Below are 11,567 nucleotides of genomic sequence, written 5' to 3' on the forward strand. Positions count from 1 at the left end.
GGTATTGATTATAACCGATGTTTCGATGACAAACACTGCCATCTTCATCAGGGATGACACCTGAGCATGTCTAGTCCAGTGGTATTCATAACCCCATTTTCCATATCTCCTGATTTGTTAGTCCTCATCCAATCAGGTTTCCACTCTCCCACCTTGTTTACAATCGAATTCCAGTTATGACTTAGAATGAGATCCTCGTCTTTGTTGAAATTCTTTAACTCTACTGGCTCCCTTCACCAGGCGGTCCAAAAAGCCATTGGTGTAGCACAGTAGTTTCATGCCGCTGAAGTCAATCTTACAGCCATTGCAAATGCAATGTTCTGCTACTTCCGATTTCTCCAGATAATCCAAACGATATGCCTCCTGTGCTCCTTGATGCAGGTTTCTATTGTGCGACCCACCTGGCTGATATATGTGGCTCTGCATTCACAGGGAATCATGTAAATGTCAGCCAACTGGAGTCCCAGATCATCCTTGTCCCGCATAAGCTGTGATTTGAGCTTCCTTACAGATTTGTGGATGGTATTAATTGGTATTTCTTCAGGATCCTGATGATCCTTTCAGAAACTGTGGAAATACAGGGAAGACAGGCAGCAGCGACGGCTTCTTCCTCGTTGTTAGGCTTCCTGGTTTTTCCGTCAGCCCTTTAAAAGCCTGATTGATTTCCTTCACCTTGTAGCCATTCTGTAGGAACATCATGCGCGATCGTCTTATTTCCTTGGGGATACTCTCCAGGTCCAAAATAGTTTGCACATGATTATTCAAAGTAGAAAGAACCACTCTACATCGGGAGGTGTGATGGTGCCTGTTATTGTTGAGGATATTGTAAGTCCACGTGAGTGAGTTTCTGATATTTGTCATGTCCGAGGCCATCGTCCGGTTTCTGTTGTATTAGAAGGTCCAGGAACAAGAGGCAACCATTCTTCTCCATCTCCATTGTAAATTAAATGTTTGAATGTATGCTGTTCAGATGGTTGTGGAACTGTTGGAGTGCCTGGAGTCCATGAGGCCATACTACGAAGACGTGTCTGAAGAAGCTGATGTATCCCTGATGGAGATGGCAGAGTTGGTCATCGAAATGGCTGTTATAATCAATACCTGTCCCTGGCTGAAAGCCCGAGAAGAGTTTATTCATCATTTACACTGGGAAAGCACAAGATCCTTTTTTTGGTATATAATACATTTACTATTAAGTATGTATGTGTAACAAACAAGCGTAAAGAAATATTGCTTACAAAATGAACATAAAATCAGTCAGAAATGATGGAGATGCCTAACAGATAATGACTGTCCACCTCGGCAGCCAAAATGGTTCAATTTGTATATTATATTTTCATGCACAAAATTATTAAAATATTATATAGAACTAGCTTCAGGGTATATGTATAAGCTGTAAATGTAACGGAAATGAATTTTTTGTTTAGACTTGGGTCCGATCCCCAAGGTATCCCATTATATAGATGCAATTATTCCAAAATCCAAAAAACTCCGAAACACTTCCAGTCCTAAGAATTTCGGATACAGGGTATCCTGTAAAATAGGATTATAGGGTGTACAACAGACATTGACCGTCTCCTGGACAATAAGGTTTGCAGTATTTACCGCCCTGGCAATTATGAACAGTAGCTGGCTACAGAAGGGACATTTACAGCACCCTTTTCCCTTTCCCTTCCTCTCCCAACATCCTCATCGGGTGTCCACTGACTTGCACCGGAGTTTAGGACCATTAACCAAGGGGAGATTTCTGATTATGCCCGGAGGAGAGTGTGGATCGCGTCAACGGTAGGAGAGTAAGCCTACTCTTCCCCCGATATCGGCATCACCGCCGCACTGAGGTCTAGTAGGTGCATCCCGAAACCTGCCACCGCCGCCGCCGACCACTCGCGAATTTTACTTACATCTGCACCCTCCAGTTCTATCGCCCGAGGAGGATTCAGGCCCCAGCCGAAAACAACAGGCCTCGTGTCGCACTTCCGGCGCTCTTCGCTGTCGTCACACTGAGAGAGATAGACCGTACCCACGGACGCCATCTTGAATCCAAAACGAGGCTGCACTGACGGCGCTGCAACACGCTGGTTTGTTTATTAGAATTAGTCATTCATCGTTTCAAACTTAATTTGAAAATTATCGATATAACGAAAAACATTATCGGAGGAGGTCACAGTTGTTCACTTTAAAAATAACCGTCCTATTCATTTAAACCTCACAAAAGCAAACAATTTTTTAAAAAATTATCCTCATTCTGTAGGATTCTCATCAAACTGAAGCCCTGTTTGAAACGGACAACTTTGTAAGTACTCAAATCTGTTATAGAATCAATATTGACAAGATCCTTATAAGATGAATTACTTTTGTTTACGAAAATTAGTTTCCACTTTAGATAAAATCTGTATCATTATGGTTCCTGGCTTATTATGAGTGAAAATTAGAAAGCCACAGGGGGTCTTCCTAACAATTTTTCTGTTAGATGAAATGATTATGCTGAGTCAAAGCACTCGCTGTGATTGAGATCTAAAATTCTGCACTTCAAGCTTCTCTCCCGTAATAGAACAGTGGGATTTTGAAATGAGCCATACAGATGTGGAATATTTTAAATTTTTTATTCTTGGTCGGTAACTAAGGATCAGCCAGTCTTAAAGAGGAAAAGGGGTGGTACCAAGCAGGATGCTATATCGTCCCCTGACAATATTGAAATAAGGGAATAAAAAGTTTCTGATGGGTGTCCACTGGACGTGTTGAAAACATAGTGCACTGAGTATAAACAGTATTAGGCATGACTCTGACACTGATTCTCACAATTGAACAGGCTGCCACATCCACTATTGTGAATCACAGAAGTAGAGTGACTACTTGAACAAAGTATCAGCCTCTATGGAAACATATCCCCTCATGAACACATTGTTGAGGCTAGGAGGTGGAAAAATACTGAAGGATGTGAACTGTAAGGTGAACTGCTACATTCATTGCTTACTTGCTCAAATTCCACAAAACCCTGAGGTGAAAAAGCACTGGCAATATTGGAGCCATTAAGAATCATGCATGTACCACATATAGTTTTATAATTTTTGAAAATGTCTGTTGCAAATATATCATTATCGTAAACAAAACATTTGATTTGTAAAGGCAGCAGATTGGGTACATATTTGCTCAGTGTATAAATGTTGTTAATGTGAAGAAGCTACAAGATCTTTTTTTAATAGTTTTTTTTTACTAATGTGAAGATTTCAGATAAATTTGATTAAATGTTAGGTAATTAATACTCACCTTTCCCATACGAACATCTTTTCCAAGATGTTCACCTGAAGAGAATGTTTTACACTGCCCATTGTATTGAAATAAAATGGACTCCAATGGAACTGAATGATCAGTACATAGCAAGATTCTTTTAAATCAAAAAGCTATCACGGAGGAACTTCTATCAAGTCTGTTAGGTTTCAAGTTTGTCATCTCAGTTATAAGAAATACAAAATGAGTTTCAGTTTAGAGACAATTGTTAAATGACGTTCTGTCAATACAAATGTCATCTTTCACGCAATACACAATGCAGAAGTCCTATCTGTCTGTTTCAGTAGATTGTAGAAATTATTTTGAACAGTTCAAATCAGACATTCTCCCCCTCTGGCTTCCTATCCTAAATCTATCCTTCAAACAATAGCAACTCCACAAAATAATCTGCCCAGTCTCTCAGTCCATTGCTATTCTGAGCTGTTACTATGAGGAATTTCTTCCCCTTCATACAAAGAATAATGCATTGTATCCATTTACATTTTAGCAGAAAGCATGTAATATTTTAAGGCTTTGTTCTCATTGAAATAAAACAAACCCCAGTTTTAGTTTGACATTGATTATAATTCTGATGTAATCAGAATTGTTAAGTTTTTCTCAGCATTTTCTTGCATTGGATGTTTTTCAGGTAGATGGCTGTGCAGTCCTCTGAGCAAGGGAGTCGTACCTACTTTTACCCATTTGCAGACCATGGGTACATTGCTCGTGACATGAGGAAGCTGAGCTTGAGCTATCGAGCAGGGGTTGCTATGGCTGCAACTAGCACCAGTTGTTCTTCAGGAACGAGCTCACAGCTGCTTGATTTTTTCCCCCTCTAATGCTCACGGCTCACATAATTCATTCTGGTGGAGCTGTCAACTCTGCATGCAGGACATGAATTATGCATTTCCGCTAGGCTGTGTAGGTGCGGTGCACCTTTACCAACCTTGTCTTCTGTTACTCGCACCACTGACTCCCTTTCTGTTCATTAACTTTCACCCTGCGCAGATCTATCATGTTTCACGCTGATCTCTGATTATTTGTGAATGGGTAGCGAGATCCACTTTCCATGCACATGGCTTGTACCTCTCTCTAACAATTGGAGAAGATGGAATTTGGACAGCTCCTTCCTTTAAAGTACCGGTCACGCTGTCATCTGGATCTCAAAAGTGGATTCCTATTTAGAAGACCATAAGCCATTCGGCCCATTGACTCTATTCTTACCCTTGATCATGGCTGATTTATTTCCCTCAGCCCCATTCTCCTATCTTTCCCCTCCATAACGTTTGATGCCTTTACCGGTTAAATATACTTTAAATATACCCAATGACTTGGTCTCCATGGCCATCTGTGGCAATGAATTCCACAAAGTCACCACCCTCAAGCTGAAGAAATTATTCCATGTCTCTATTCTAAAAGGACGTCCTTCTATTCTGAGACTGTGACCTCTGGTCCGATGCTCTCCCACAATGGGAAAAATCCTGCCCACATTCACTCTATCTGGGCCTCTTAATATTTGGTAGGTTTCATCCTCTCATCCTCTGAGCCCATCACCTGGTATCCCTTTGCTGTCTGCGATTTAAAGTAAATTTATTATCAAAGAATGTGTATGTTACCATGTACTACCTTGAGATAAACTTTCTTGCAGGCATTCACAGGAAAAAGAAACACAACAATTCTATGAGCGACTATACGTAAACAAAGACTGACAAGGACTAATGTGCAAAGGAGGAAAATGGAAGTGAAAGTAACTGAGAACACGAGCTGTAAAGAGTCCTTGAAAGTGAGTCTGTAGGTCGTAAATCAGTCCAGAGTAATGGTGAGTGAATTTATCACGCCTATTCAGGAACTTGGTGGTTGTGGGGTAATAACTGTTCCTGAACTTGGTGGTGTGAGACCCAAGGCCTTCTCTCCCTCGGCAGCTGTGAAGAGGGTGTGGCCTCGATGGTGGGGTCTTTGACGATGGGTAGATTGGTAGATTCAGTAGGTAGGGTTATTTAAAATGCACCTCTGAAATACCCAAAGCAGAATACCGTATACCAGGGCTGCTCTGCTCTTTACAGGGAGTATGTAATTGCAGTTGCTGTTAAATGCATTTTGAAGTCTTTGGCTTTGTCTGGAGCATGTATGACCACAGTAGTCGCAAATACTTCTGAAACAGAATGTGTGGTGGTGTCAGTAGCACTGTACTAGTGGGACTGATTAGGACAAGGAAGCAGGGCAACAAACGAGAGGTAGTTACTAAATACTAACCAACTAGTTTCAACATCCAACATGTCCGCTAAGCACATCTTCTACTTCCCTTTCGTTTTCTGCAGGATTCACTCCTCAACTCCCTTGCCCACTCGTCCCTCTCCACAGATCATCCTCCTGGCATGTACCCTGTAACTATCTAAGTGTTACACCTCCTCCCTCACCGTCGTTCAGGGCCCCTAAATGGACCTTCCAACAGCGGCAACGCTTTGTATGTGAATCCATCAGTGTTGCCGATCGTATCTGACTCGGCTGGCGCGGCCTCCGTCACGTCGGTGAAATCTGACACAGACTGAAGGACAGCTTTGCTCTGTCCACTTCAGCAGCAAGGATCTCCTAGTGGCGAAGTTAGTTAATTCCTCAAACACGAGGAAATCTGCAGACGCTGGAAATTCAAGCAACACACACAAAATGCTGGTGGAACGCAGCAGGCGAGGCAGCATCTAAAGGGAGAAGTACAGTCGACGTTTCAGGCTGAGACCCTTCGTCAGGACTAACTGAAAGGAAAGAGAGTAAGAGATTCGAGAGGGGGAGATCTGAAATGATAGGAGAAGACTGGAGGGGGTGAGGTGAAGCTAAGAGCTGGAAAGGTGATTAGCGAAAGGGATACAAGGCTGGAAAAGGGGGAGTATCACAGGACGGAAGGCCTTGGAAGAAAGAAAGGGGGAGGGGAGCACCAGAGGGAGATGGAGAATGGGCAAGGAGTGATTGTGAGAGGGACAGAGAGAGAAAAAAAAGGAAAGAGAAAAATATAATAAATAGATAGGTAGGGATGGGGTAAGAAGGGGAGGAGGGGCATTAATGGAAGTTAAAGAAATTGATGTTCATGCCATCAGGCTGAAGGCTACCCAGCCGGAATATAAGGTATTAGAACCATAGAACATTACAGCACAGAAACAGGCCTTTTGGCCCTTCTTGGCTGTGCCGAACCATTTTTCTGCCTAGTCTCACTGATCTGCACCTGGGCCATATCCCTCCAAACCCCTCTCATCCATATGATGTTGTTCCTGAGTGTGGCTTCATTTTGACAGTCGAGGAGGCCGTGGATAGACATATCAGAATGGGAATGGGACGTGGAATTAAAATGTGTGGCCACTGGGAGATCCTGCTTTCTCTGGCGGACAGAGCGTAGGTGTTCATCGAAACGGTCTCCCAGTCTGCGTCGGGTCTCACCAATATGTAAAAGGCCACACCGGGAGCACCAGATGCAGTATACCACACCAGCCGACTCACAGGTGAAGTGTCGTCTCACTGGAAGGACTGTCTGGGGCCCTGAATGGTGGTGAGGGAGGAAGTGTAAGGGCAGGTGTAGCACTTGTTCCGTTTACAAGGATAAGTGCCGGGAGAGAGATCGGTGGGAAAGGATGGGGGGGACGAGAGGACAAGGGAGTTGTGTAGGGAGCGATCCCTGCGGAAAGCAGAAGTGGGGGGGGGAGGGAAAGATGTGCTTGGTAGTGGGATCCTGTTGGAGATGAAGCCACACTCAGGTTGGAGGAACAACACCTTATATTCCGTCTGGGTAGCCTCCAACCTGATGGCATGAACATTGACTTCTCTAACTTCCGTTAATGCCCCTCCTCCCCCTCTTAACCCTTTCCTAATTTTTAATTTTTTATCCCTTTATCCCTCCCCCTCTTGTCTTCTCCTTCATTTCAGATCTCCCCCTCCCCTCCCACTTTCAAATCTCTTACTATCTCTTTTTTCCATTAGTCCTAACGAAGGATCTCGACCGGAAATGTCGACTGTAATTCTTCCTATAGATGCTGCCAGGCCTGCTGCGTTCTACCAGCAGTTTGTGTGTGTTAGCTAATTCCTCTTCTCATTTCCTCACTGACGTGTCTATCTCCTCCGCTGCTAAGTTGAATGCAGACTGAATGAAAAACACCTTCTATTCCATCTTGACAGTCTCTAGGTTAATCAGTCTGATGACCTGGTGGAAGAAGCTGTCTCGGAGCCTGTTGGTCCTGGCTTTTATGCTATGGTATCCTTTCCCAGATGATAGCAGCTGGAACAGTTTGTGGTTGGGGTGAGGTGGGTTCCCAATGATCTTTCGGGCCCTTTTTATGCACTTGTCTTTGTAAATGTCCTGTATCATGGGAAGTTCACATCTACAGATGCGCTGGGTTGTCTGCACCACTCTCTGCAGACACCTGCGATTGAGGGAAGTACAGTTCCCATGCCAGGCAGTGATGCAGCCAGTCAGGATGCTCTCAATTGTGCCCCTGTAGAAAGATCTTAGGATTTGGGGGCCCACACCAAACTTCTTCAACCGTCTGAGGTGAAAGAGGCGCAGTTTTGCCTTTTTCACAAACAACCAGTATGTACAGACCATGTGAGATCCTCGGTGATGTTTATGCCAAGGAACTTAAAGCTGTTAATCCTCTCAATTCCAGATCTATTGGTGTCAAAAGAACTTCCTCTGCCTTTAATTTCCTCCCTCATGTCATGTCCCATAAACTGAAAGTATGACTGAGATATTGAAGCATTGTAAGTTGTACTATGAAGGCATGATTTTCTTTGCAACGCAATCCAACTTGTATGATAACACAGTCAGTGGTCCCATTATTAAGGACACCTGTGCATCTGTTCATTATTGCAAATATCTAATCAGCCAATCCTGTGGCAGCAACTCAATGCATGAAAACATGCAGATGCAGACATGGTCAAGAGATTCAGTTGTTGTTCAGACCAAACATCATAATGGACAAGAAATATATTCTAAGTGACTGGCCGTGAAATGACCGCTGGCGCCGGACAATGTGGTCCGAGCTGTTGATTCCTTTTCTGCTTTCACACACAACAGCCTCTAGAGTTTACAGAGAATGGAGCAAAAAACAGAATGACATCATTGAGCAGCAGTTCTGTGGGTGAAAATGCTTTACTAATGAGAGAAGTTGGCGGCGAATGCCCAGACTGGTTCAAGCTGACAGGAAGGCAACAGTGACTCAAATAACTATGCGTTACAACAGTGTTATGCAGATAAACAAATCTGAACACACAACAGATCAGACCTTGAAGTGGGTGGGTAACAGCAACAGAAGACCATGAATATATACTCAGTGGACTCTTTGTTAGGTGCAGGAGGTATCTAATGAAGTGACCACTGTGAGTTTATCATATTTACCGCATGGATCAAAAAGACCACGGTTTTCATTCAGGCACACACTGTGCATCTGATGCACAGCACCCATCTGCAGCCTGCCTAAGCATTGTCGTGGTGTTTGCATTATTCCCTGTCTAAAGAATGTTGCGACAATTCACAACTGCGTTGGACAGGCGGGGTTTTGACATAGGACATTCACAATGGGCTTTCAGCGCATCTGCAGCATTAAAGGTGACTGGAAAGAGTAGGTCCATGTCTGGCATTGTAATCTTCAGCCTAGTGTCCCTTACTGAGCTGGGTCTCCAACAGAGATAGCTTACCACCCTAAGCAATCCTAGGCCTTTCAATCTCCCAATCCAGTGATCATTGATCTCCCAGCTTGGCATGAGACAACAAACCTGCTTCCTGTTGATTCACCCACTGAACCGTAAAACCTGCTATTGACTGCATTTCATCACCTGTGCTCCTGCCCCTGTCTGACCATTGCCCCACCTGAGCTGAATACCCCAAGCACTGACATTGTCATCGCCTCGCACCTCTGCACTGACTCTGTGTCGCCAGTGTTCACGTCTCCTTGCTGCTTCCTTTCCCATTCTAGGCCCAGGGAAATTTGTTGGAATTACTGTCGATCAAGATTGGAATGTTTGTAGAAGCAGGGGGTTGTTCTCCTTGCACCAGAGAATATTAAAAAAAAATCAAGTTACCCAAAATTATGAAGGGTTGTGATAGAGTAGAAAAGGAAACAAAACTTCTGTTTTATTGATTCTTGAGCCAAAAACCAGAGTAAACCAGATTAAGATAACTGGTAATAGAACCAGGAAACAGGAACTGGGAATCTTTCATCCATGGTCTTCTGTCCTCTCCTATCAGATTCTCCCTTCTCCAGCCCTTTGTTTCTTTCATGAATCAACTTCCCAGCTCTTTACATCACCCCTCCCCCTCTTCCGGTCTCACCTATCACCTGCCACCTTGTACTTCTTCCTCCCCTCCCTTCACCTTCCTACTCTGACTCCTCCGCTTCCTTTCCAGTCCTGATGAAAGGCCTGAAACATTGACTGTTCTCTTTTCCATAGATGCTGCCTGGCCTGCTGAGTTCCTCCAGCATCTTGTGTGTGATGCTAAGAAAGCTGATGCATTTGAGCTTTCATTTGGTGTTCGGGACGGCTGGCTGGTACAATAATGTCAAGTTCAGAAAACTTTCTGATCAGCCTGAAGAACGTGCCAAGAAGGTGAAATGTCTTTCCCTGTGATATCACCCCAAAAACAAGATTCCAGAAGTCCTCTGTGAAAATAAAGGTAATTTCTTACGTTCCCCGCAATGAAAATAATCTTCAAGTAACAGCAGTCTTTGAAAGCTGTAGATATAAATGTTACCCACCAATGCCTGATTGCAAGTTTCAGCAGAGGAGTTCAAACTGAGGCAAGAACTCACAACTGTTGACCGCAACACTTCATTATTTTAGCATCAAGATGGGAAAATATTATCAAATGCTCCTCGGGGCACATTATTCTCATGCTAATTCACGGAAATGTCGTTCTGTGTCAGCTTATTGTATGAATGCTTGAACAATAATTTAAATGTTGGGGAATTTTTACAGGACGTATTTAGACACAGGCAAATTAGAACCCAAAGTTATACAGAATTCCCTCATCCGTCTTCTTCTCTGATTGCTTCAGAGAGAATGATTAGAACTGTAGGCTGCTGTGATTGGACTGCACCTTCCAAATGTTCAACTTTCAGTGAAGGTCCTCCAACGTCCCAGGTTCCAAGAATGATGACAATTTGAAATTGTTGCCTTTAGTTTCAAGAGAAGCCACTGGAAGTGGGATCAAGTATAGAATAGCTCCTGTACAATGCTGAAGGAGTCATGTACTTCAAATGCTTTTACTTGACCCACTCACCCCACCCCCACTATTTGCCCTCCCAAGTGGGGGGAGAATTTAAAGGTGATATTTTGACGACCACAGATGATTTCCCCAGTTTTTGACCAATATCTTCCCCTTAATCAATATCGCTAATTATTTATTAACCTCCAGGAGGACCATAGCCTCGTCGTAAGGTTTGGAAGCTTGCGTGCCTCAATGACCCAGAGAGATATGTTGGCTGGAGTCAGGGCCTGATTCTTTGACTCTTGGTAGGGTCACCCTTTCCAAATAGGTCGAAGGGTAGAGGCCAGACTAAGAGTGGTCCACTGGTCTTCCAGGTTTGGGAGTTCAGCTCAGGGCTGGTCAGAGAAACAGTAATGAGGAACCCTATATCTGTGCATGATGGTGTTCCTGAGTCTCCATCTGGGATTTGCATGACTGACAGTAATGAAAACCACGAGCAAGCTACTGGCATGATGAAGAAAACCCTGAACTCCACCAAGATCAAGACCAAAATTGTTTTTTGGAATGTACGACAGAGAATGACCTTGCCAAGCTGTTGTCATTCCACACCATGAGCCTCCGGAAGATCCTCCATATTTTCTGGCCAAGAAAGATCTCCAACCACGCCCTGCTCCTTCAATGTCACCAAGAGGACATGGCCACAATCATCATGAGGCAACGTTGGAGATGGATTGGCCAGGTGATGAGAAGAGAGGCCAACTCCATCATCAAGACAATCCTGAAGGACGGAGGCGACACAGGAGACCAAAGACAACATGGTGCCATACTGTAGAGGTAGTAATGAGAACCCTGAACCACACTTGAGGTACAGTAGGGAAGATGGTTAAGGGCAGAAAGAGATGGAGGACCTTCATTTCTGTCTTAAACACCAGCGGCATAACAGCAGCAACTAACTAATGATTATTTATTAACTCAATACTCTTTATGGAACATTGCTAGAGCAACCTCATGCCCTCCTTATTTCCTTCATGACTGTCCTCAGCATTTTCTATACTCAAGTACCTAAAGTATTTATTCAACTAAAATTCAGAGATGTGTAGATTTTAAAATAAGACAA

The 11,567-nt window shown here is 43.7% G+C and overlaps 1 protein-coding gene across 1 annotated transcript in view; it reads right to left on the reverse strand.

The window, feature by feature from the left end:
* The window catches only part of slu7 (SLU7 homolog, splicing factor), a 43,160-nt gene extending 41,165 nt beyond the window's left edge, over positions 1-1,995 (reverse strand). The window contains exon 1 of the mRNA XM_059990151.1: positions 1,899-1,995. The gene's annotated coding sequence lies outside the window, so the exon portion shown is untranslated. The remainder of the gene's footprint in view (positions 1-1,898) is intronic.
* Between the last annotated feature and the right edge of the window lie 9,572 nt (positions 1,996-11,567).

Source organism: Hypanus sabinus, chromosome 15, assembly GCF_030144855.1.
Source record: "Hypanus sabinus isolate sHypSab1 chromosome 15, sHypSab1.hap1, whole genome shotgun sequence".
NCBI lineage: Eukaryota > Metazoa > Chordata > Chondrichthyes > Myliobatiformes > Dasyatidae > Hypanus > Hypanus sabinus.